Genomic DNA, 26,249 nt, shown 5'->3' with positions numbered 1-26,249 from the left:
AAATTTGATCCTTAGTGATGGAATTAAGCCTGCGGTAGTCGACGCAAGGACGAGGTTCCTTGCCCGGTACCTCAACTAAAATCAAAGGGGAGGTATAATCACTCTCACCTGCCTCAATAACACCGAGCTGTAGCATTTTCTTTACCTCAGCCTCCATAATATCGCTCTGGCGGGGTGACACCCGATACGCCTTGGATCGTACTGGCTCTGTGGAGGTAAGTTCTATATCATGAGTAAGTACAGAAGTCCTACCAGGCCTCTCAGAGAACAGACCTTGAAACTCTTGTAATAGCTGGTGTAGTTCGGTTTTCTGCTCAGGCGACAGCGGTGCTTTACTGATAAGGTCACTAATGACTTGACCGGTGTCTTCCCTGTTCGTCACTGAGCCTAGTCCCGGAAGCTCGACTGGAAGCTCTTCAGGAACGTTTATCATCATGCACACCACTGCTTCCCGTTGTCTATAAGGTTTGAGCAGATTACAGTGGTAAACTTGCTGTGCTTTCCGCTTTCCTGGCAGACTTACCACGTAGTTAACGTCCGACAGTTTCTGAACAATTCGTGCTGGGCCCTCCCACTGCACGTCTAGTTTGTTGTTTAGCGATGTGCGCAATATCATGACCTCATCGCCAACCTCAAAACGACGGGCCCTGGCTGTCCGATCATAATAAACCTTGGCCCTCTGCTGGGCCTTTGTCATTGCTTCACCTGACAACTCCTGTGCCCTTCGTAAGCGTTCGAGGAGCTTAAGCACGTACTCCACCACGACTGGGTCGTCGCCCCTACCTTCCCACGATTCTCGAAGCATGCGAAGCGGAGATCGAAGCGAGCGACCGTACACCAGTTCAGATGGCGAAAACCCCGTAGCCGCATGCGGCGCGGTCCTTAAAGCAAACATCACCCCAGGCAGACACAGCTCCCAGTCAGTTCGATGTTCAAAACACAACGCTCTCAACACGCGCTTCATGACGGAGTGGAGCTTCTCAACGGAATTCGACTGTGGGTGGTACACTGAGCTGTGTAACAGCTTTACCCCACACCTTTCGAGAAAAGTTGTCGTCAAAGCGCTAGTAAACACTGTGCCCTGATCTGATTGGATTTCCGCAGGGAAACCAACTCGCGCAAATATGGACAGTAGTGCATTAACTATCTCAACTGAGCTGAGTTCTTTAAGCGGCACTGCTTCAGGGAACTTTGTCGCTGGGCAGATCACAGTCAAAATGTGTCTGTACCCCGTGGCTGTTACCGGCAGAGGTCCCACAGTATCAATAACGAGCCGTCTAAAAGGCTCCGTAATGATAGGTACCAATTTCAACGGCGCCCTCGATTTGTCCCCTGGTTTGCCCACCCGCTGACAAGTGTCACATGTCCTCACGAAATGGTCTGCGTCCCGAAAACACCCTGGCCAATAGTACTCTTGCAAGAGACGGTCCTTAGTTTTCTTAACTCCTAGGTGTCCGGACCACGAACCCCCATGCGACAAGCGCAACAGATCCTGACGATAGCATTGAGGCACGATCAGCTGATCGAACTCCACTCCTCGGCGATCTAGATACTTCCGGTACAGGACTCCACCTCTTTCCACAAAACGCGCAGTTTTCCTGGCGATACCTTCTTTGACATTGCAGCGCACGTTTTCCAGGCTGCCATCCTTTTTTTGCTCGGCTATCAAAGCCGTCCGGCTGACTTTTAGCAACCTATCAAGTCCGTCTGACGTAGGCGCGATGAGCAAATCAGTAGATAGCTCTTCTAACTTTCCCGCGTCGGGCGTTTCCTCTCCAGTATCTGGCGCCTTTAACGTTACAGACTCAAGTTTATTCAGTTCGGGCGTGCTCGGAATATCAGCTAGCTGCGCCTCTGACCCTTTTTCGTTGTTTGATAACGTCGGCCCCGCAACTACCGCCTTTGCAGCGAGCTCCCGAACCTTCGATCTGGTTAAGGCCTGAACACTAGCTTCACCAAACAAAAGCCCCTTCTCGCGCAGGAGGTGATCGGACCTGTTTGAAAATAGGTACGGGTACTGGGGTGGCAGCATAGATGACACTGCCGCCTCCGTCTCAAGCGCTCCGAAAGGTCCTTCAATAAGCACCTTTGCTACTGGCAGACACACGCTATGAGCTTCCACGGCTTGCTTGATCCACGCGCACTCGCCCGTGAACATATGGGGTTCTACGTAAGACGGGTGAACTACATCCATCGTAGCTGCGGAATCGCGAAGCACTCGGCACTCTTTCCCGTTTACGAGGAGGTCTCGCATGTAAGGCTCGAGAAGCTTCATGTTCTCGTCAGTGCTGCCTATTGAAAAAAACACAACTTTTGGTGTTGTTTCCGGACACTGCGCCGAAAAGTGACCCGGCTTCTGGCACGTATAACAAACGCCCGCTCGCCTCATCTCGAACCGCTTTCTGCGTTTGGCTGCCGCCGTCTCTTTACGTCTGGTCGGACTGCTTTCGCTCGCATCCGCACTACGCGTGTCCCCCTTTGCTCTCATGGGTGTGAACTTCGGCCTCTCAAACTTCGAGCCAAATTCACCCTTTTGACCGTCCTTAGCTCCGCGAGCTCGACGCGTCACAAACTCCTCGGCTAGCTCAGCGGCTCTAGCCACCGTACTCACGTCTGGCCTATCCAAGACCCAGTATCGCACGTTCTCAGGTAACCGACTATAAAACTGTTCTAGCCCGAAACACTGCAGAACTTTATCGTGGTCACCAAACGCTTTCTCTTCTTTGAGCCACTCCTGCATGTTCGACATAAGCCTATACGCAAACTCTGTATATGACTCACTTCTGCCTTTCTCATTTTCCCGAAACTTCCGACGGAACGCCTCCGCAGACAGCCGGTACTTTTTTAGCAGACTCGATTTTACTTTGTCGAAATCCTCTGCTTCCTCTCTATCCAAGCGAGCGACTACGTCGGCCGCCTCGCCGGGTAACAAAGTGAGCAAGCGCTGTGGCCACGTTTCCCGAGAGAACCCCTGCTTCTCGCACGTTCGCTCAAAGTTAACCAGGAACAAACCAATGTCCTCTCCAAGCTTAAACGGCCGCATCAGGTCAGTCATTTTGAACAATACCCGTTCTCCTGCACCGTGTGCCTGACTTCCATTACGAGCGCGTTCCATCTCTACCTCAAGACGCTTCATTTCCAAAGCGTGTTGACGGTCACGCTCTTGTTGCTCTCGCTCTTTCTGTTCTTTACGTTCACGCTCTTCTTTTTCTTTCTGTTCTTTAAGTTCCCGCTCCTGTCTTTTTGACCTCTCCTCAATAGTCTCAAGGCATTCCGACAGCTCGTCATCCTCAGCCTCTAACTCAAGAATAGCCTTTAGCAGTTCAGGTTTTCTTAGTTTGTCTGAGACATCCAGACCCAACTCTCTTGCAAGCTCCAACAATTTCGGTTTGCGCAACGACTTCAAATCCATGGCTGCTCTGAATGCTGCTTTCTCTACTGCTTACTATTGTCTTGCCGCAAACTAACCCGGCAGCAACGACAACCACAATTACCAGCTCTGTTTCTGACACTAACAAAAAGCCTGGCAAAGCTCAGAAGAAGAAAGTCCCGCACTCACCAAACCTCGCAGCCAAGAGTCCAGCGCAGTCGTTCCGCTGCAGGCAACCAGTCATCACACAGGGCTCGTTGCACTGCTCCCGGATCGTCGTTGAGCTGCTCAGCATACAGTCAACTGCATCTCTTTGCTGCTGGCCTCCGTTGTCGCGATCTCACCGCTGGCAGACAGTTGTTTGAAGTCGGAGGCGATCTCACCGCTGCCAACCAGATGTTTGGATCCGGACTGCTGGTACGATCTGTTGGGAACTCGGCGCTGACGCCCGTGGTTGTACCTGGGTCGCAAGCCCCAAGGGTAGCGTTGGCCTGGCGGCCTGGGGTACAACTGGAAGCATCCGAAGGTCCCGGCAAAGCATGAGTCGACTGGTAACAACGAAACAACTTGTTTATTTTAACATCGCAAAGAGTTGGCGGTCAGGTTTGACCGTAGTAGAGAGACGGGAGAGCACTTCACTCAACAGAAGAAATCGGAGCCCTCCCTTTGGCGTCCGGGGGCAGCTGTTTTTATACTCTCGCAGTTGAGGGCAAGAAGGAACCCCTCAAAAGACGAGCACGTGAATGTACAATGGGCTAATGGTGACGCACACTGTCGTAGCGATGCCGTAGCACCATGTCGAGCACGATCTCGTAGCACCCTGTCGTGGCGCTGCCGGTCGGACACAATGACTGTAATGAGAGGATGGTCCCTGCTTTGGCATCGCCTGTTTCGGGCACAATGACTGGAACGAGATCCCTGCTTTGGCATCGCCTGTTTCGGGCCCAATGACTGGAATGAGATCCCTGCTTTGGCATCGCCTGTTTCGGGCACAATGACTGGAATGCGAGGATGATCCCTAGGCGGTCGCATCGCCGCAGTCGCGCCTGGAAACACCTGGCGATGAGTGTTGCGGCGACGACGATCGGGCCAAAATGTCTGCCGCCCCGCCGCAGTCGCGCCGGCAAAACCACGTGTCGCAGGCGAAACGCAACAAGGGCCTGTTGCAAAGGGGTTGGAGTTCTGTTGGAGTGTTTCTGTTGTGCCAAATGCAATTTCAAGCTCTGCCATAAATGATTGCCGAACAGAATTAAATGCTGGCAGTGTCACCTCCCTCTTTCGTTTTTCTCGTTGAAACGCTGAACTTGAATTGTGCCAACCAACTCAAGGACAAAGTAATGCTTCTATTCCAAATGTTTTTGTTTTCAAGGTCCGCCTATTTCATTACAAGGATCGTCTGGTGGGGAGCGGTGGACAATAAGAAAGGAATCAATTCGAATTATATAATCGAGTAATGAAACGAATACGTTGAGTGTTCATACTTCAAAAGAGTCTCACCGTAAAATACTAAGTCACGTCAAAGAGTAGGCCCAGCTTTTTGAATAGGACAAAACAGCACTTGTCCTTCTCTGTTCTTCGGTTTTGCCGTAGTCAAAGGTACCGTTGTTATACTTTGAATCATGTAGAACACTAAGTACATACTCGAGTTTTGGGCACTATGCGTGTTATTTTGCATTTCAATTCATGAAAACGCATTCAAGACTTCATCGCATTTACAACGTTCGATTGAAAGAGGTAGAGGGAGAGATGTGTTCAAGGGTCAGAGAGACTCTGATATTCCCGTGTTCACCGGCCCCTCGCTTTCTTCCCATTACGCGTTTGCTTTCTTTATCTGTTAGTAGGCTCATCTTTCATCCCCCTTACCCGTTCCCAGTGTACGCTAGCAAACCACATGCCTCTCTTCCGGTTGTCGTCCCTGTCTTTTCCATGTAATTTCTCTCTATTTCTCTCATTCGTTGTAGGAGTCGACTCCAGAGATCCCAAAGCTTGTTGAATGCCCATTTATTGTGGCGGAGCAAGAGCCGTCATTCTGGGCACCGACACGTTCTTGTACCTACGTGGTCTGAGTTGCCGTGACAGAAGGATTAAAGCATCTTGAAGCAAGCTTTTACCAGCTCGAAGAAAACGAGACGAAGGATGAGGAACACGAAGGAGCACAGACGATCGCTGATCTACATAATGAGCGCTGATCTACATCTACTTAGTATTTAGGCGCAAGAAACATTTTGTTGTTTAGATAAACAAGTTGTGAGTTTATATTCTTTGTGATATACGGAACTTCATTTCTTCATGACATATTAATGAATTTAGCGGAATATTAAGTATGCGCAGTTTGGTCTACTGCACTCTAAGAATTCACCGCTCCCACTGTGCAAGGGCTCCAGTGGTAAACACCGACTGAACCCATGTCAACGCATTGCACAATTGTATGGAAAGGTGCCAGCTCCACTAAGCACATAAGCACAAAGTCATATGCCATGGACCCAGGCCACACTGTACATTGTCGCGGTGAGTTGCTTTTCATGACTTGGCAGCGATTCACACGTGATGACAGGCACCTTGCAGAAAGTACGTAGCAAACGCACTCTACCAGCGTTATATTACGGGACCGCTTCATTCAAGAATATTTAAAGAACATCGATCGAGAGAACCCTATTTTTCACCAGCAATCAACAGTAGTCGAACAAGATATGTCTATGGAGCAGACGTCTCAAATAGTATATTTGGAAGACTGCCTTAAAAAAAGAACCTACAGCTTAATTTCATCTCGCCCCCTCAAACTCACTACTACCCGACCCCATAAGTCTTGAAAACTTCGTCTACGCTCTCCTTACTCTATACGCATCTCTTGTTCCCCTCAGCCATTTTGGGTGGGGAAAGTGAACTGTGAAACGCTGTCAAGGGAAAGCATTTGCTGCTTTGTCGAAGAAAAATACCCTTGTCAAAATGTTGATCTCAGAGACCCAGAGAAGTTTATTGATTGACCACTGTAGATGATTTCAGGTCCCCATGTTCCTTCCTACCGCCGTCTTGTTTGCATAGTGGTTATTACGTATTTTGCGTCATTAGTGTGTCTCAGAAACGAATTTAAGTTGCACAAGTTCATTGGGTGATAGTCAGGAGCACCGAAGTGCAGTTCTGTGTTCAATATTGAATAGTTGATGGCAATGCTTTACTTGGTAGACAGTGAGAAGCGGTGAAGGAAGAAAAAAAAAAGACTACTTAAGCGAAGCTAACAAATACATCAGACAAAAGGGCCAGAAACCCAGGCCTGCTCAGGACGGCCATCGCCCGCTTCACGCACATTTTTTTCGTGGCTTCGTGCTATGTATAATACTGTTTGTTTTAGTGAGCGACACGGAAACACAAAAGGTAAAAAGAAAGTGCAGAAACAGACGACGGCGAGGGGTTAACGAGAATTGCTGCGCTGGCGCTGCCGCTGCCGAAGAGCTGAATTAGTGATGACGCGGCTCATTTTGTTGAAACGTCCTGGTGAGCAAGAAAGGGTCTGGCACATGGCGTCCACTCCTGCCTTTTTAATCAAACTGCTCGCTTGGGCACCATGGAGGGACAACGTCCACGAGCCCCGTCTCGGAGTTGTGCTATTCGTTCGTGCATCTCTAGGTGCACCTTCAACACCTAAGAGGCGCTTATCGTTGAGCAACTATGGCACAGTCATGTTTTAGCTTTAACGACATTGAGGCTCTTACCTCGCTGCTTAGGAGGTTGAGAACCGCTGCCTCTGTAAATACTAACCACCAAACAAGCAGAGGTTATGAGGAAACCTATCGGAAGTACTGGGAAGTTGTTGCAGCGGTGTTGTGACTTTCACAAATGGAAGGTACTGCTGCTGCGTTATTGATTCCATCGTTATACTACATTATTATTATTAAAGCGAAGTAAAGCTTTTTTATCACACCACTACCGACTTTGCTGAATATGGCTGCTTATGTATTGCCGAATCACTCACAAAGAGGAAAGATGTCAAATGATTACATATCTGACGAGGGGATCGAATATTGTTCTCTCAACACAACAGCTCAAAGCTCTAACCGTTGGGGTGCAACAACACGCCTCTCGTTCCAAAGCCAGGCAGCGCTTCGACAGGCGCCACGTTTCGCATCACGTTCGTGCAAGAGCACGAGCGCGAAAAAAGAGAATCCGCTGGCCACTCTCACGATACAGCTACATGGCACTCGAAGGTTGAAATGCCATGGTCGGCGGTGGCGCTGTGCATTGTTTTCCAGCCGCTTTGGTTGGCGGTCGTTGGCGCGCATTCTTTGCCGAAGTCCGCTATGCATAATATATCGAAATTCTTCGTTTCGCTTTGCCTGTTTACCACTTACACCGAGTGCCACATCTGGCGGTATATACAGTATTATTATTATTATTATTATTATTATTATTATTATTATTATTATTATTATTATTATTATTATTATTATTATTATTATTATTATTATTATTATTATTATTATTATTATTATTATTATTATTATAAGACCGCCAGGGGCCGAGGAGCACAGTCGTACCTCACATGGGCTCCTGCTTTTCTCGCTATTTTGTGCGGAACATTGCTTGGAAACTCAGTGAATTTGGTAACCTCGGATTCCTGAAGTTGCAAGGCATCGTTTGACACCAGCCACGACACAGTGAGTGGACCTTTACTCGAATTATCGAACCCTGAACATTGTGTGACCGTGCGCTCCAGTATAACCCTAACGCCGGGGCACCCGTCGCACGAGCGGGAGACCAGCGGCGCGCGCCTGCATGCCCGCGGTGCACGCGCACGGCGCTCTCGCAGTAGGAGTGAATCGCGCAGAACCAGCATCTGAGGTGAAGCGCGCCCGCTTTTCTGGAAACAGAGATGGCGAACGCTTTACAAGAAGAGCCGACAACGGCGCGAATGGAGATGACCGGGGCTAACACCGATACCATACCGCAGTGGACATACGACGCCAATAGCGGCAAAACGACGGGTAAAGCCCACATCGAGTGGCTACAAGTTGGTCGTAAAGGCAGATCAGCAAAAGAAGACAATAAATCCACCGACGAAAGAGCCATGGAAGTCCTGAAACCAGACCCCAAACCTCAAGCACAACCACTGCCGCAGCGTCAACGCATTCTGAAGATGCGCCCCTTCCTTACAGATGACTTCAAGATCGTCTTCCGCCCTCAAGCAGGTCTTGACCTCTCGAAGCACACGCTCATCGCAGTGACACATGCTATCGGAAGATCCAGTGGTTTGGTCCAGCAAGACTTTCACGATAATGTCCGAGTACAAGTGCAGAAACTAGAGAATGTGATCATCGCGAGCACGGCAAGTACGGAACGAGCTTCCAAACTGCAGCATATCAACACCATACAACTCGGCGGAACCGTCTATCAAGTAAATCCCCACATCCGGCACCCAGACGATGTGTGCCGCGGAGTGCTATACGGCCTCGAACCGGGTACAAGTCCCGCGGAGATTGTTGCCGGCCTTCGAGTGGACTCAAGATACACGGTTCTCGGCGCGCGCATGCTAGGATCGTCAACAGCCGCGGTTATCACCTTCGACGGACAGCACGTCCCTTATTACGTAACGTACCAGAGCGGTGACTGCAGATGCAAGCCCTACCGAAAATCCGTCCAATACTGCAGAACCTGCGGCGCCATCGGACACAGACAGGATATATGTCCTCAGCCGAGAGCCAACTTCTGCTACACATGCGGGCGCGATGGGGTCACGGAAGAACACGATTGTCACCCGAAGTGCAAAATTTGCGGCGGAGACCACGAAACGGCAGGCAAAGAATGTAAGAAGAAACTCCGTAACAACACGCCTCCCTACCAAGTAAGAAGACAGCAACTTGACAACGCTCGCACCCGAGAGAATCACTGGAGCTCGAGCACCGAAGACTTCCCCGCGCTGGTTACCACATCAGATAGCTCCACGGGGGCCCTCGCCTCGACAAAGACCTGGCCGGAGTCGCCCTCGCTCTATCCTAAGACCGCGCTCTACATCCCGCTCTCGGTCACGGTCTCGCTCCGTTAGGCGAATCACTTACGTCGCCGCGGCGAACGGAAGCAGCGCCTCGAATTCCTCACGCAACCCGAGCAGTTCGGGTGAGACAGCGACGATACGGACTCTCGAACATAAAGTACTGGATCTAGAGAGGACGATACAACAACAACCGGTAGCCGAGTGCAACATGTCAGAACTCGAGCAAAGAGTAGCGAAGAGAGCAGAAGAAAGCATACTAAAACATGTAGAAACCAGAATAATGAAGCGGGTAGACGAACGGCTGCAAGCACATGAAGCGAAGATTGTCGACCTTGTGGAACGACGCCTTCAAGTTTTCGAGGAAACCCTCACTACAAAATTTGTCGCATCAGTAGACAGGACCATACAAACAGTGATAACTAAAATCATGGAAAAGGTAGAGCCACTAACCCGTACGGTCACCACACTCGACGCCAAACTGGATGGCTTCATGGCACAACAACACAACTTCATGACCTATGCTTACAAGAATTTCGTTACTCCTGAACATCTGGCGGAGCAGTTAGGAACCAAACGAAAAGGACGAAGGACAGTACGAGGGGAATCCGCGGAGGATTCTAGCTCGACAACGCCAAACCACCTACTCCAGGTGGAGGACAACCACCAACATGGCGGCTCCCAAACGTAGAGATACCGAGCCGCTTCCCACCCTCCGCATTTGGCACTGGAATTGCATATCCTATAGACCCCGCTCGGCCAACCTGCAAGAATATCTCAAAGCAAACAATCCTGACATAATCGCGCTACAGGAAACCAACACCATGAAAATAAAGCTCCCTGGCTACAACACTATGGCACAGACTGCCCGCATCGCAATTCTTGTCAAGAAGACACTAACCGCACAGCCTCACGAAATTGAAGACACTGAAATCGAACACACCATAGTGGAGGTGTTGCCGACTCGCAAGAATCAGCAGAGCCTATACCTGGCCAATCTCTACAGCCCGCCGCGGGAGCAGGTACTCCACTACGACCACTTCGTCCGGGACCTTCGCAAGAACGTAAACGGCAAGCGGCTTGTTGTAGTAGGGGACTTTAACGCCCCACACGCGGCCTGGGGCTACCCCAATACCACCAAGAAAGGGGCACGGGTTCACGATGCCGCACAGCAGCACGGTCTTATGTTATGGAATGACCTGCTCCAACCCACCCGAGTGGGCAACAGCGTGTCCCGTGACACCAATCCTGATCTCACGTTCACTCGAGACGTACGAAAGGCCACGTGGACCCGACTCCCGGACACGCTAGGGAGCGATCACCACATAATTCAAATCGAGGTTGAACAATCTCACCGCGCGCAGAAGACAGGAAAGGCACGACTCACTGACTGGAATGCGTATAGGAATGAGCTTGACAACGATTCGGACATCGAAGACGTTGAATCTTGGCTAAACGGTATCGTAGGTGCGGCTGACGGCCACATCAGGACGATTCAACTAGACGAGGACAACCCAGCGGTCGATAACCACCTACTGCACTTATGGGAGGCTCGGCGATTGCTCCTCAAACGATGGCGACGCCAAAAGCTCAGCCGCAAGCTCCACCGCCGAATTGCCCTATTAAGCATGCAGGCACAGGAGTACGCTCAACAGCTAGCGAGTCAGAACTGGCGATCCTTCTGCGACCAACTTCAAGGAACCCTCAGCACAAAGAAGACTTGGCATATACTTCGATCCCTGGTCGACGACACCCACACCAAAACCCAACAAATACGTACAATTCACCGACTAATTCACAACTATGGCGGCACAGAGGATCAGCTACTCCAAGAACTTCAGAAGAAGCTACACGGCTCAGCTAACCCGCAAACCACTGCCACCAACCTTCCCACCCCCAGGGAGTACCAAGGAGCGCCGAACGAAGACCTAGATCGGCCTTTCACACAGGCAGAGTTGCAGGCGGCCCTCTCTAGGATAACACGCAATACGAGCCCGGGCAAAGATAGAGTAACCAACAAGCACCTTCGACAGCTACCCCCTCGGGCGTTGACGGCTCTCCTTCGGTATTATAACGGCTGCTGGATTAAGGGCGAGCTACCAACAGCCTGGAAACACTCGGAGGTAACCATGGTACCCAAGCCAAACAAACCCATCTCCATCGCAAACATCCGTCCCATCTCCCTTACGTCCTGCACCGGGGAACTGTTTGAACACATGGTCAACGAGCGGCTCACCACACATCTCGAGGGAAACGATCGCTATCCGCACACCATGTTCGGCTTCCGCCAGATGCTCTCCACGCAGGACGTCCTCTTCCAGCTAAAAGAAGATATTCTTGACCATTTGAGCAAACACAGCAAGTCTTCCATTCTAGCGCTAGACGTAAAGGGCGCCTTTGATAACGTGAGCCATGAAGCCATTCTCCGTAATCTAGAAGATATCGGCTGTGGTGCCAAAACATACGCCTACATGCGCACTTTCCTCACCAACCGTACGGCCACGGTGGGGATTGCCAACCTCCGAAGCAAGTCATTTCACCTACCTAACAGGCGTACGCCACAAGGTTCGGTAATCTCGCCACTCCTCTTCAACGTGGCCCTCCTCAACCTTCCCCGCCTCCTAGACACCGTCCCAGGGATATCACATGCTCTATATGCAGACGATATCACACTGTGGACGAGAGGCGCGAGCACGGGCGAACAGCAGACCCGTCTTCAGGAGGCGGTCAACATCATCGAACGGTACCTCAACACCAGCGGCCTCCACTGTGCCCCAGATAAATCCGAGCTGTTAGTACTCGGGGCACGCACCCGGGGCCGGCCCCCATACCACGACGCACCGGACCCGCAAGTCCTTCTTCAGGGAGTCCCGATACCGAAGGTCGACTCACTTCGAGTCCTCGGAGTCCATATACACAAAGACGGGTTCGGCTCCGCCACACTTCCCAGGCTACACAACACCGTGGCACAGCTTACTCATCTGATACGACGGGTGGCCAATCGCTGCAATGGCCTCAAAGAGCACGAATCATTGCAAATGGTACAAGCCCTCCTTTGCAGCCGCATTACATACGGAACTCCTTACCTCAACCTGAAGACAGCCGAGAAACAAAAGCTAAACCTTCTAATACGAAAGGCCACGAAGCTCGCCCTAGGACTACTGACAACCGCCTCCACTGACCGATTGCTTCGCATGGGAGTTCACAACTCCTGGGAAGAACTCGCGGAAGCGCACCTCACCAACCAGATCGAGAGACTCAAGCTCACAACCACAGGCCGAGCAGTCCTCCGACGCACAGGATACGTAACCAACATATAACACGATGGCGAACGTAGGGAAAAGATCACATCGAAGCTGTGAGAATGTTTACAAGTTCTTCAGATCCCTCGGAACATGCATCCAGAACACCATCGAGGCAGACGGCTCGCCAGGGTAAACGCCATCAGACACAAGCACCGTAACGACCCGCAGGCTCGCTACGTGGACGCAGCCAAGTATCCGGGCCGAAACGCCTTCGCCATCAGCGTCACAGACTACAGGGGGACGACGCTGGCGTTGGCGACAATTCTCGCCAAACGCGCGGACACAACTGAGGAGGCCGCTATAGCACTCGCCACCCATACAAGCGACAATACCATAGTGGTCTTCACCGACTCTCAAACAGCGGCACGCAACTACTTGAAAGGCAGGGTCTCCACCAAAGCGATCAACTTACTGAAACGTAGCGATACTCCTCCCCCCTACACCTGCATCATGTGGGTTCCGGGACACGAGGGACTCGAGGGGAATGAAGCGGCACGCACCGTGGCCCGCGCAAGCGTCAACCGGGCTTCCCAGCACGGTATTCTAGGAAGGTTCCACGCACACAAATCAGCGGAGGAAATGGAAACAATACCGTTAACTTACCAAGCACTACTACAACACCATCGGCTTGGACGCAGGGTGTACCCTCCACCACATCCCAAACTAACAAAAAACGAAGACACCGACTACAGGCGACTCCAGAGCAATACCTTTACCCACGGAATCTTGCTGCATCATTTCCACCCGACGCTATACAGCTACACCTGTCCACACTGCAACGTTCCTGACACCCTGGCGCACCTCCTCCTGCAATGCAAGAACACCCGAGCAAGCATCACAGCGACACAACTAATAGCAGCAGACGCAGATCCAAACCTCCTCGCTGAAACGTGGGAGGCTGCGATCTCCAAGCCGGACCTAGTCGACCAACGCGAACTAGTCGCCCGGGCCCGGAGCGCGATCCAAGCCAGAGGGTTCCTGGAATAAGGGACCCTCCCACCTCGACTGACTGACAAGTGACGACTTCAAATAAAGGTTTCATTCTCTCTCTCTCTCATTATTATTATTATTATTATTATTATTATTATTATTATTGTTATTATTATTATTCCACCTTGTTGTTGTTGTTGTTGCTGAGAAAATATTTGCCCAATTCTAAGCATATTGCTGGAAATGAGTATATCGGTTCCTGTCTCGCCTCTTTTCGGACCTCTTCAATAAAAAGAAATGCGTGGCCGGCGGAGATATTGAATCTCTGACTACCAGAACCGTAGCCCGAGGCTCTATCCACTAGGCCACCATCGTATGTATGTTTAGTTATCCTGTGCCAAAGCCAATTAGTTCTTATAGGCACTTTTTTGCATTCTTTTCTCGCGATAGCTAGCGCTTCGAAACGTTGTGCTAGACTGCACCACCTTCGGGATCGGCCCACATTACCCGGTCCTTCCCTCGGTAAAGCTACGTAGAAGCTGTGTGGCGCTGTACCGCTTTCTTGGTCGGCCCACGTACAACTTGGTGTCTTCATCGGAGGACAAGTTAATTACATTTGTAATTTTAACCTAGACAACGTGGCACAAATGTAGGCACTCAGAATCTTTATCACAAAAGGACTTCTTTGGCAAGTTGGTGCTTAGATTTCCTAGGTATACTTTGTGGCGCAAAACACATTTCTTGAAAAGGGACAGAAGAAAGGAAGATAGTGAAGCGCCAAACTACCAACTGTTTAATGACAGCCTGAACAAACGTATAGAAGAAAAGACAACGTCCGCTCATGCGCAGGGAGCCAAGGTGTGACAATACAACATGGTCATGATAACATACTGTGGATAATGCACATTTCTGTGGAATGTAATACGATAGCTGTATCGCTGGCATAGTCAGACCCTTTCTTTTTAATTTTGCTTGTGGCGCTTCACTGTCTTCCTTTCTTCTGTCCCTTTTCAAGAAATGTATTTTGCGCCACAAAGTATACCTAGGAAATCTTTATAACACTTCGTCGTAGATGACGTCATCATTCATGTTTCCCTCGCTTACACATGTCCAGGACTTACGACTATGTAAAACTCAAGAATCGGCATGTCGTGAACTCTCGTCAAACGACCGGAGTAGAAATCATTCCAACGCCGTCATACGATCGTCGTCAGTCTTGCGATTGTTGTTCGCTGCTGGCGCCCAACAAGCGCGACCACATAATTCCCCTGACACAAACACGTTTGTCCACCTGGTAACACGTTGCGGAACCCCAAACGGCACTGAATATCCCACTACCTGCAAATTTCGTCGCATAGTATCGACTCCCATAGCGAATGAAATCTGCATATTTTTTTTTCTTTGTTTAGAACGTTCCTAAACAGCCAATGCGGGAAGGAACGCGCGTGGCACAGAATGTTCCGAGTGTGGGCGGCACGCCTCCCCAGTGTCTAAACTGCAAAGTATTTGCAGCAGCGTAACAATTGCTTCGAGAACAACTACATTACCCCGCACGCCAAATATTGGACACGAGTCTGACAAATTGCCCAGTTTAATGTTCCTAAACCGGCACAGTGGCTTCTAAAGGACGGCATAGTAGAGGACTTTGGATTATTTTTTACTGCTTGCGTTTCTTTACCGAGTACCCAGATAATGGCGAGCGATCGTTTTTACACTGCGCCCAATCGGCACTTGGCCGTCGCGGCCTGGATTCGAACAGGCGTCCTCGTTCTCAGCAACGCAAGAAGATTCAGATAGGGCACAATGAAAAGGCATGAAAAAGGCCCCCTTGCTATGTAACAAAGTTTATTCATTCATTCCGAAACGTTTTAGCTGTGTACGTTGTGGTGCAAGTGGTACGTTTCCTATAATTAAATTGAATGAACAAATTCCGGATTTTTAAGCTCCAAAACCTTGATGAGTGCAGTGATGGACGGCGGATTATTTTTGTCCACCTGGGGTCCCTTAACGTGAAATTAATGCACAATACGCGAGCATTATTGCGTTCCGCCGCATTGAAATGCGACTGCCGCAACCAGGATTAAACACGTGGCCCCGTGCTTATCAGTGCAATGCCATAACCACTGAGCTACCACGGCAGATTATATTCTGTACGCTCGTGCCCGCAGACACTCGCATGTGTCCTTTCACGCACAACTTTTTGCGTCAAAGCTTCGGCCGGTCGATCTTGATCGCAGTCCCGAGTACCACAGGCCATCTCATAGCTTCCACTGTAATGAAATATTATAAAGCACGGTTCATAACATTGCAGGGTAGGCCATTGCAGAACGCTGCTTAGTTTCCTCGGACATACGTGGTATGGCAGCAAAATAATGCGTCTGATTTTTTTAACAAAATTTGTTTTATTTTTGCACATCAATTTTATTCCCTACAAAGTGGTATCCTTTGGCAGCTATACATCGGCGGAGGCGTTGTTTTCACTCACCGTAACAGTGCTAGAAGGCTTCAACTGGAATTGCCTTCAGCTCCTTGATTGCGCTCCCTTGGATGTTTTCGGCGCAACAAAATGCTGCCCCTTCAGCTGGAGTTCATATTTTAGGAAGAAGAAAAAAGTCACACGGACTAAGATCAGGCAAATAAAGCGGATGAGGAACCACTGGATATTTTTTTGTCAAAATCTAGTTGATGGAGATGGCGGTGTGACACGGGGCGTTGTTATGGGGGAGCATCCAAGTGGCCGAAATGTCCAGTCTGATGCCAAGCACCCGCTTTCTGAGCCTTTCAAGGACATCTTTATTTTTAAAAAAACTTGGTTGATAGTTTGTTCTTTGCATGCAAATTATGTGGGAACAATCCCCCTACTGTCCTAAAATCAAATCAGCATCGACTTGATTTTTGAATCGTTAATTCAAGCTTTCTTCGGTCGAGGAGAAGTATGAGTGTGCCGCTCTTGAGTTTGACGCTCTGTTTCTAGATCGTACTCGCAAATCCATGATTCATCACCGGTTATCACGTGACTGAAGAAGCCTGGGTAATTTTTATCCGGTCGAGAAGGTCAAGGCATGCGTTCTTCCTATTGTCTTTCTGTCCAATGGAGAGGTTATTTGGTACCAACTTGGATCATGCCTTTCTCTTGTCAAATGTTTAGTCAAAATTTGATGAAGGAAAAAACGAGTCATATTTAACACACTACTCACCAGTCTCTATGTTAGTCGACCGTCGGACCTTACAAGAGCCCTCACTTTTTCCACATTTTCCTCAGTTCTTGATGTTGAAGGATTCCTTAAGTGAGGTTCATCTTCCTTGTGTTTCACGGCCCTTCAAAAATGCTTTGTGCCACCGAAAAACTTGTACTCTAGATCAGGAATGTTCTCCAAAGGCTCGTTGCAACTTGTCATGGTTCAAACTCGCGCGTTCACCAAGTTTGACACAAAATTTGGTAGCACACCGTTGCTTCAAATTTCGTTGTTCCATTTTCGTAGCGCTGTACAAAAGCACAACCTCACTTATCACTCTTTCTAGGGTGGTGTGTTTACCACACGGAATTGACACTTTCACTGAGCGTCTGGGAGTGTCTGATACAGAAACTATGTGAAGGGAGAGCACCCCAGCGTTGGGGGGGATGGCTCCCAGCGTTGCCACTCTCATTACTTGTCGGCAACACCTCGTATAGTCTCGCTTCCCTCCCCCTCCCCCTCCCCATTTCGCGGTGTACTCAGTTTACCGGTGCCAGCAAAACCGCTAATTTCACGTAATAAACAGTGGAGCCAATAGTCTGTTTCTCCTATATGAGACAGTAGAATATATAGGTTTGACACTGTCCAGGAACATGGTGCTTCCGAGGCAAGGCTTCGAGTAATTTCTCTCGTGAGCCGCTACCGGGCGACCTCTCAACGCACCTGCTTTGTGTCACCAGGATGGGCTGCACTGTCTTTTGCGTATGCCTACGGGAGAAAAACAAAATGCGTGCGGTTTCACGTGCCAAAAGCATCACCTGATTATGATGGACGCCGTAGCGGGAGCCCCGGATTAATTATTGTGACTGCCTGGGGTTCTTTGGCGAGCACCCAAAAACACAGTGGGTGCACGGTGGGCTTAACGTGCACCCAAAGGCAGCTGCCGCGCGCCCAGGATCGAACCCGAGACCTCTATTTTACCAGCGCAACGTGCTAACCACTGGGCTACTGAGGCCGGTTGCTCAGGGGGAAACCGCCGGAGCAAAATTAATTCCGCAGCGTGCATGCGTCAGTTAAAGCATATGGCTGAGAACCGGTAATTCGTGGAAAAGTTCAACGCGCATGTTGCTATTTTCTCAACCCGACTTGTTAATGGAGCCGCAGTTGTCACTTGTAATTGCGACTTTATATATATATATATATATATATATATATATATATATATATATATATATATATATATATATATATATATATATATATCGTAAAGAGGGTGTTCGACAATTTTATTTCTATAACTTACACCACGAAATGTAACATAAGTGTTACCTAACTGCTCGCTGCTTGCACTTCTACCCTTCATTTGGGTCAGGACAAAACCCTGGTTCTACTAAGAATTTGATTGATGACAAATATATAAAACTATAGGCAAAATGTACCATTGTTCCCGCGTTGTGTTAGAGTGTACGAGAGACGACACAGAGACCACAAAGACGCCGATGCGGAAAGTCTGTATTTTTCTTCGCTTTGACTTACGTGGGTCACAATGTTTACGGCGGTTTGCACGGCAGCAAGAGAAGTTTAAGAATGATTTCGGTTTTCTACAGATGGAGACAATGTTGCAATAGGAAGGTGGACTCATATTAACTAGTTTAATAGTGTTTCTTTGCTTCTACACTGTACTACGTTGGTGCCAATGACGCCATTCTGAGGAATCTCCATTGAGTCAGAGTTCTATGTTGTTGCGCCAGTTTATTTCACCAATGCCTTCCCTGGTTTCATTGTCTATTTGCTTCTATAGTTGCAACCCTCTCCCATTACCCCTCCATTTATATTTATTCTTCTCGCGCATTGCATAGCGAGGGCCTTGAATTTGGCAGCCTTAATAGCGCGAGGTAGCATACGAGAGAGGGAGACAGAAAATAAAATAAAAGACAGGGAGGAAGTTGCCCAGGTCATACCTGGCTTGCTACTCTACACTGGGGCAGACGCAAGAGGGCTGGGAAAAAATTAGAAATGGATAACGAAATTAAATACAATACGAAGGTTTATTCACCAGTTGCTATAGTTTCTAAGTTCACGTACTACGGGACGCCTGCGTTTAAAAGGTTGTTCTAACATCGCTGTCATGGCCGTGTGTTGCGCTGGTTAACACTCCCAGGGCTAGATGCAGTACACGTGCACAAATACCCACGAAAGTGGGCGGGAGGTTGGCGCCGCGGTATCTTAACGGTGAAACACTGTAGCGCAATTGCGGAAGATGTGGATTCTAAATTATTGTTTCTATACTTCAAATAACAATCACAGTGTATCAGACACGTACCGAAGGGGGGGCCCGGGGGTGCCCGCCCTCCCCCCCCATTAATTTAAGCGGCATACCCCCCCCCCTATCCGCCCAAGGCACCACTCCTCACACACATTCCTAAAGCTTTGACAAATCAATCTACTCGGTGGTCAACGCTATGCTGCCTTTTACAGCGATAGCAGTGTATGACTAAGTTCCGTAGTTTTTTTCGGCGCCCGTTAACAGAAAAAAAATCATGATGTGGGCCGATCCTGGTGATAGTGCAAAAAGTGTCCAAGATCAATGGTACATACCCCTGTGCACTCGGGAACCTATAACGCGCCCTTCGGAATCTTCGGGATGGGCCCACATATAGGGAGTTCTTAATGCCTGCTTCACCTCCACCGCGGGTCGGCCCGGCATTGCAATATCTTCGGGATCGGCCTGCGTATGGGGAGTTCTTAATGCCTGCTTCACCTCCACCACGGGTTGGCCCGGCATTGTACTAACTTCGGGATGGACCCACGTGAGGAGAACGCTTAACGCCTGCTTCACCCCCGCCGCGGGTGGACCCGGTATTTGAATATCTTCGGGATCGGCCTACGTATGGGGAGTTCTTAATGCCTGATTCACCTCCACCGCGGGTCGGCCCGGCATTGTACTAACTTCGGGATGGACCCACGTATGCGGGGTGCTTAACGCCTGCTTCACTCCGCCGCGGGTCGGCCCGATATTGCACTATATTCAGGCCGACCGGCAGCGCATGTGAAACACTTTGCTTTTTGTTTGAGAGCTTTGACTATCGTCAGCTTTCGCTGCCATTCCATCTTCACGGAGTGGAATAGTTGTCAATTTTTTCACTCCTTTTGGATTGCGGTAGTTATCGGCATCTCCTCGGGTGTGGAGGCCAGTTTTCTCATCGATTCGGTGCCTGCACGATGAACTCAAGATGAATTCAGTTGTCACCATCTATTGCACTATCTATTTATTGTTTTAATTATAATATTTTTAGTTATTGATAATGCCCAACACAATTTTTATGTCACCATCGATTCAACGATCACGTGCATCCCTGTTGCTTCGTTAGTTCAATGTTCTTTGTTTACACTAATTCAGGGGCCAGGAAAGGGATTCGGTTCAGAGTCCTCTGGTCTGTAAGCTCGTGGAACGGGTTGTGGCAGGAGAAAACGACAGTTGCGTGTAACTTTTCCTTTTGCTTCATTATTTCCTTGAGTGACACCTCGCCGTGACGCTGGCAGATCCTCGGAACCATATATCCACGATATGGGTTAGATAAGGTGGAAATAAGATATTGCGAAAAAGCGTTCATTATCAGACCCTTCAATAAGCCTTAAACCCATAAGCAATATGACTGTCACCCGTTACCCCATGTGGTTTTTCCCTTCTTGTACAGCACGTTTCGGGCAAAATTGGCAACTGGATACAAGAGTCGCAAGGAGATGAGAAATTAAGCGATCTACTAAGCATGAAAGCCAAGGCAACAGCCAAACAGGGAGGAAAAGCGAAAATTGTTTGTGAAAATATTTATGGATCAGCATCTTCTTATTTAAAAAGGAAGTAGAGAAAACGCCGCCGGAACTGTAGAATAATTCCGTGTGTTTTGAATTACGCTTCAACAGTTATCAATCGAGCCACCTGACGTTGTCACTTCTCTGCTGTGCTAAAGGGGGGGGGGGGGGGGTGTTATAACTTTCTGCGGTGGGCGCAGTACGTCTAGAACCGCAGCGTCCTGCGCTCTACGCGGTTTTATGGGACTGGTGACCACGCATCGTTACACAACTTCCCAAATAACGACACGAGTCGGTTTTCCTACTTGGTAGAGCAGCAAACGAGGAATGCAAAAGAACTGTGACTGTTGCGCAAATATACATTTATCTGAAGTTCTTCCCGGGCTAAATCAAAAAGCGTTACTTGAAATCTTTATTTTGCACTCTCGCTTGTTAAATTGTTCTTGGCAAGGTTCTTCCCGCGCACTTTTCATTCGCGAGTCCATTTGATTTGGTTCTTTGTTTGCCAAGTAAAGAAGAAGTGTATCTCACAGGCGTACCTGTGAGATACACGTTATTTCAATTCTCTTTTGCGGCTTTACGCGTCTTTAGGGCAAATGGTGGGCATTATTTACATTTGTACTAGTAAACGTACCCTCCACCTCATTTGCATAGAAAAGTTACCTTGGGTTGCCCCCCCCCCCCGAAAAAAAATCCTGCGTACGTGCCTGCAGTGTATGCTTCTCCTATGCTTTAATTTTAGTTTCATTGTCTGTTTGATTATTTGATCGTAACTCCTTCTGAACATACACACGTACGTGTGTAAATGTCTTGCAAAACTAAACACTCTTCTTTTTGAACTAGAAACTAGTATTTGAGGAGTAGGTTGGGCTAGGAGATATGAACAATAGGGTGTCCTTTTTTTCATGTTTGCTGCTTTCGCGATCAAAGGGACAAGTATCCCCCGAAGCTTGAGATCATACCGCGGTAGTATCCTTTATCATCAAATGCGCAATTTTAATATGCAAGCCTTCGTAAGCAATTTCCAGTGAGGAGAAATATTAGCGTAAGCCAAATATCTCGAGTTCGTACACTTCTGCAATTTCTGACGCGCGTTGGCTACTCTAAACGCAGCTAGTGCGGATTTAGTATGTAGAGCATGTTTCATAATCGCCGAAATGGTATGTGCTGATCAAAACATCGGAACAGCTGCCTGTTCATGTGGTTGCCACAAATTAGGGGACTGCTCCTTACCAATTCTCTGCGGTCAGTGCGTCTTCGAGGCCGCAACTCGTTCGTGGTAGATAGCGTGATTAGTGGCCACAAAATGATCTGCCCGCGGAGCGCTGGATAGGCGATGGAGGAGTTATAGATAAGCGATGGCTAGCGGCGGTATTATTGAACGAAGAAACCGGTAAGGCGGCAGGGCAGAACTCGGTCGGTGGAACTAATTAATGCGTCAGCATCTTCCCGACGTCATCGTTTCTCGCACGAGACACCGAGCCACAAAGGGGACTCCGCGCTATCAAACCGGCACGAGCGGCACGCGTTGCTCCGAGATGAACTGCGACCGACGGTGCAGGTTGCGAACGCGGTGCGTCGCGCGTCCCATCAGCGCTAGCTCGGCCCTCGTTTGCAACCGCAAATTGAGGCGCCGGCGGGAGGTCTTATTAGTCGGCTAAGAAATGGAGCCACCTAATTGCACCCATGTCCAGCGCCGACGTTGGCGTTTGCTGACAGCGGCCATGATTAAGTAGGCCCCTTCCCTGCCACCCCCACCCACCTCCTCCCCTCTCCTCTCCTGCACAGCTTTCTGGAACTCTCCGTGTTGGCTGTAACATTTGGTGTGCGTGGGCTCCGAGGGCGGTTTTAATATCGCCAAGGTGTACGCGGGCGGACGCCGCCGCCATTAAACTGGGACGGGGAAACGGCTTGCCGACGATCTTGCGTCTCTCCTCCGCGCGCCCCTACTACGCGACGCCGTGACCCTGCATTTGTAGACATGGTGTGCTAGCGGCCCTGCTTGCCGGCGCTGTCGCTAAGGGTTGGTGTTGCGAATGCAGCTGTCTTACAGCCACGTTTGCTGCAGTAGGGGCCAGTTTTGGGAAGGAGACTTGGCTTATGCAAGAGAGAAAAGGGTAGCTGTAATAGTGTTCGAAGAGCACAGCTGCTGTTAGAAATCTATGGGATTAATTGGGGAAGCTAGAAATTTTACGAAGGATTTCTACGATATTTGGAACACGCGGAACACGAACTCGGGTATATGATTCCCAGCCACGATAGCTGCAACTTGATGGCAGCGGAACACAAGAACACTGGTGTAGCGAGCTTTGAGTGCACAATAAGAAGAACCCCTAGGTGTCCAAATTATTCCGGAGCGGAAAGCTCTCGCGTAAAAACGGAACGCGTAATGTACTCTTCATTATTATATGCTTAGATTATTGCAGCCGATCTTTATGGAGCTTGAAGGAACATTAAAGAGCACACATAGCAAATTATTTTTCTTTCATCAGTTTTTCGTTATACTTCAGGAGCAGCAAAAAAAGTAATTGTTCAATTTGTTTCTTTAGCCCATGCTCCCTTTTAAGAAGTAATGTTATCAAGACTCCAGAACCATTGATTCTCAAATGAGAAGAACGGATTCTGTTACATAAATCTGAGCATTGCGGGTGGCACTTCTGCGAAGCTTTTAGGAATTTTTACATTCACTGGTCCCTATCCACAGAAAATGTGTAGACTTTTTTTCCTCAGTTAAATCTTTTTTGTGCGTATGCACTGTAGGAAATTCAGCTACAGCGCATGCTTTGTAAATCACGCGCGTAAAGATGTTTCGTGTAGTCATAACAGTTACGGCAAAGTCAAGTCTTTTGAGACGAATGTATATTTGGTTCATCACGTTTTCCTACGGCCGAAATACTGTGGTGTGGCTTAAACACATCGTTCAAATCGCCGCGGCAAAACCCTGTGGTATGGGCGGTAACACATGCAGGATACAGATCAGCGAAAATATGTAGAGAGCTGTTTTTTTTTTACTTTGGATTGAAGGCGCTACTTCTATGTGTAATGCCATGAAGCAATGCGACCGACGTGTGCGCGTAAAGTACAACCTATTGAAGCTAGTGGCAATAAAGACATCATAACTGTAAACTATTGAGATAAAAGTTATGAATCATGGCAAAATCACAGTTTATAAAGGCTTCGCTATTTAGCAGTGGAAGAACAAAGACATTTGAGTAAGTAAACGTTAATCATGAGCCTTATCAGAAAACAGCGTCGTATTTTTCCACGACACCTGCTCTGAGGATTAGTTTGCACGAAGAGTGATTGAAACTTCATAAAGGCAATATTTTCCTAGCAGATTTTTGGAGCGCTAGACAGTATTTCAACCCTTTTGTTGATGTTTCAGCTTTCTGCGAAATAACATCAACTAGCTTTGGTGTGCTGTAGCTGATAAGAGAATGCCGCATCTGGCAGTTGCAGTGCCGTAATAGTGGTTGCTAGTGAGATCTTGAGAATAAGACACATGCTTAAGTGACGAAGTTGTACTACACGTACGGCAACCCATTTATGCTGACTAGATTGCAACAACAGCAAATGGCACATAAAGTCCGGTTCGGTGTAATAGAGTCACTGCATCCGTTAGCAAAACAAGCTTTTACTAATAAGAAATAAGCGCGCCTACTTCGCTCGCACAGGAGCGTTTTAAACAGTGAAACTTTAACGAGGAGGGAATCAGATTCTATTGGCAACTAAACTGTTGCTATGCTACTGAAGCAAGGTGTGCGAGCGTGCTGGGTGGTATTCCACAATAATATAACCAGCGCAAAAATATCATAGAACACAAAAAGAAGCGACAAAGACAAGCGCTCACTTCCAACTGGCGTTTATTAGAAAGAAGCGTGAATATATAACGTCGCGCACGTGATCACAACCGCTCATATTTGTGCAAGCTATCAAGACAACCACAAATCAACAAGAACACATTAAGGCGTTAGGCGGCTCCCCACGCACTGATGACCCTAAATGAGCAAATTCTTAATGCGTAAACGCTATGGAACGTTTACTGATACAGTTGCCTCCTGCAACAGCCACTGCATCAGTGGTAAGTCTCGTATTGTCATGTGAATTTCTAGCTAGTATTCATGTCTTGTCAGAACCTGGACATCTGCATTGATAGCAATGTATTCCAAGAAAGATCTCTCTCCCTTTTTGCAATTTCTGGCTATGCTCCTGCAATCTCTAATTTAGGCATCTGCACTTCCGTCCCAGGTAGCGCTGCTCGCAAGAAAGAGGTATGCTATAGACAACACCACTTGAGCAGTCGACCAGTTTCTTTCTGAGCGTAGCATTGCATAAGTTCGATTGTCGGTTCGAAATGTTAGTTCTAGCGCAGGAATTCGATAATTTGGGGCGCGGGAAAGACAGAAACTACCACCGCTTGGCCTATTTTATTGAATTCGTGCGAGACAGCGTAAATGTAAAGGATTACCGCTGTCATGCTGCGAACAGTTGCTCGTGTATGAAGACGGAAGTCACAATTTCGCGACTTCTTACGCAGCGTCTCTGAAACAGAAACAATACGGCAGCGGGGATAGCAGCGGGGACAGGTTGTGATCACGTACGATATGTTATATATTCATGCCTCTTTGTAAGAAACGCGTCAGAAGTCAGCTATTTTAGTTGTCGCTTCTTCTTTCGTTCCGTGTCTACTTTCGCACTGGTTATATAGCTATGCCACTGCCTTCTTTAGATGTAGTGTGGTTGAAATGGGGGATACCTCAATACGTCTGCACTTCAACGGTATCTGTGTTAACTATAATAGGTGATGAGGTCTTAATCTAAGCGGAAGTTGAGCTGAGGGGCACTGTAATGAAATTGCCCTACAACGACACTAAGGAACTTGCGTCAATAACCGACTTTACGAAAGATGTCTACAACGTCTACAAACCAGCGCCACTGGACAGAAATCGTTACAAATGGCTCTTCGATTCTTCCTGGAAGAACTGGCCTGTGCGAAAGTTTACAAAGTTATCGTGTTGTTTATTTCGAGCATCTGTTCTGATCGCCCTAGCGGGGCTGTACTACCTGTTACTCAACCTTTCATTAGCGTATTTTCGAGTATATCCCTTCGAAAAGAACATTAGTTTCTTTGCTCGTGAATTTGTAAAGGAAGCTCAGCCACCATGGTACTCTTACTGCAAGTAAGCCATACGTCCAGGCTGAGGCAGAATGCTGGTAACCTTCATAATATCACTCACCCACTCCCTAGCGCGGGACAGCAAACGGAATATTCCGGTACGCTGAAAATCTCTCCCTGTTTAGCATTGCAGTCCCGCGCTGATTGTGCAAGCTGCGCACCACCCACGGTTCAATAGGGAAAGCAACAGGCGAGCTTTGACTCGAGTTTCGATCAAGGCAGGCCTGAGGATCAGACTTTACCGTAAACGCTAAGCACTTCCTTCTACGCACACTCGACTTCGTCCAAAGAGGATGGAGAACACTCACAGCAAGATGTGCGAACGTTCTTTGAATGCCCTCAATGCCCACCCTGGGCATGTGGTCACTCGTAGATATGGGTACACGAAGCGTAGGTCACGGGCTTCCATATTAAACCTCACAGTAAACCGCACTACACATGCGTATCATCCAGTGCATCATTCGATCTACTTGCATGTTATCCCGAACTGCCTTTC

The 26,249-nt window shown here is 48.6% G+C and overlaps 1 protein-coding gene across 1 annotated transcript in view; it reads right to left on the bottom strand.

Annotated features, from left to right (window-relative positions):
• LOC142582365 (uncharacterized) overlaps nt 1-26,249 on the bottom strand; it is a 104,685-nt gene that overhangs the window by 40,316 nt on the left and 38,120 nt on the right. The window lies entirely within an intron of this gene.

The sequence above is a fragment of the Dermacentor variabilis genome, chromosome 5 (assembly GCF_050947875.1).
Source record: "Dermacentor variabilis isolate Ectoservices chromosome 5, ASM5094787v1, whole genome shotgun sequence".
In the NCBI taxonomy this organism is placed as follows: Eukaryota; Metazoa; Arthropoda; class Arachnida; order Ixodida; family Ixodidae; genus Dermacentor; species Dermacentor variabilis.
Note: the sequence above shows the minus strand (reverse complement) of the source record. Positions and strands in the feature narration are given on the sequence as shown.